Source organism: Morone saxatilis, unplaced genomic scaffold (assembly GCF_004916995.1).
Source record: "Morone saxatilis isolate NCDOM2014 unplaced genomic scaffold, NCSU_SB_2.0 Contig4, whole genome shotgun sequence".
In the NCBI taxonomy this organism is placed as follows: domain Eukaryota; kingdom Metazoa; phylum Chordata; class Actinopteri; family Moronidae; genus Morone; species Morone saxatilis.
In genome coordinates, this window is record NW_023339984.1 from 5,729,608 (window position 1) to 5,731,356 (window position 1,749).

A 1,749-nucleotide genomic window follows, 5' to 3' on the forward strand; every position below is an offset into this window, starting at 1 on the left:
AGAGAGAGAGAGAGAGAGCAGTGGTGTGCCCAGACTTTTTTTTAACTGGGGTGGCCCAAGTGGGGTATTAACACTAACCCATGAAGAATGTGCCCATGCACAGACAATGAAAAGAGCATTAATTTACCGCTTGTCTATGTATCTACTTCAATTACAATCATTACAGTATCTTACAATTTTTTACATTTAAGGCTTTTGTTGAAAAGATAAATAGTCCTACCAATCACAACACAACAAATGTAACATAAAGCTTTCATGCTTTATTGTTTCATTTGCTTCTGAAGAAACGGTATCCCAAAAACATACATGTGTACATTCAAAATATATATATATATATACAAAATTGTGCAGAAACTTCCAATTTACAATAAAAATCTCCTAGAGAAAATTTGCTACAGTGAAATGCCATTTGAAAACCATTCTGGACAATTAAAACATTTTATGAACAAATTTCCAGTTTAATCACCAAACACTGTTTGAACTAAGGCCCCGCCTCTGACTGAGTAGATAGCCAATCAGAGTTGAGGATAATGCAATGGCCAACCCGGTGTCAGAGGGTAGCCTGTGCCATCCCAGGCCAGCCATTGGATAAACCCGTGATCCAAATCTAATGGCAGTCTCTTAAGTAGTAGTTGTTGAAATATGTCAGTTTTTCTGCATCCGCTCGGGACAGACATCGTCCATATCAATACTGTTGCACCTAGAATTATATTGTTATTAGAGTGGAAAAGGCTACAACACAACATTTAGACAACATTATCAAATGAGGCTAAAATTCTCCACTGAAATCCAGATAAGCTAAGCTAGCTCTTTCATTGGAGTTGATGCAGACTTGAGTCATGCTGCTGTAAGGCCTTCCACATAGTTTGAACACAATCAGCCATAAATCACTCCCTGTTGCACAGATATGGACGTTCCACTGCAGGAGACAGACACATCCAGGCAGTGTGTAGACATACTGTACAACCATATAGTAGAATAGCAGGGTGGATGTCTAGTCTATGTGCTGTGATTCTGTGCTGCAGGGCTCGCTGCGTTGAGAGAGAGGCCTCATCCTCGTCCACCATTCTCCTCTGCTCCTTTCCACACTGCATCTGTTGATTCCCTCTCTCATCCTCCTCCCCTCTCCTTCTCCCCTCGATGCTGCTCTCTCGCTCGCCCCCCCCTTCCTCTTTCATCTTTCTCCTCCGTCCTCCTCTTCCTCATTCTCTCTAGTATCTTCATTATTTTTTGCCCCGATCATTCTTTCCTCTCCATCTCCTCTTCCATCTATCTGTCTACTAATCTTTGGTCTACAGGAGAACATGTATGTGTGTGTGTGTGTGTGTTTGTGTGTGTGTGTGTGTGTGTGTATACCAGTATATGTGTGGGTGGAGGTGGGGGGGGGCAGCTTGAATTTCATTATTCACTCCTGCCAACACACACCACAGAGAATGTAGAGAAAGTCTTTAATACTTACAAAAATAGGGAAACATGCAGATAGTAGGGCAAATAGTTACACCTCAACTGTGAAATGAGTTGATATGTGCATGTCTGTCAGTCTGTCTGACTGTATGCAGACAGACTGACTTCTTACAATGAGCATCAAGGCCTCTGTAGAGCCTCGTCGCGCCCCCTACTGACACATGAAATAAATAGTTTTTCCACCGACAGCAGAGAGACAGATTCCCTGAAGACAAAAGACTGTAGGCGGGGTTTAGAGACTGGGCCATCTGCGTGCTGGGGAGGGCTGCTGTGTGTGTGTGTGTG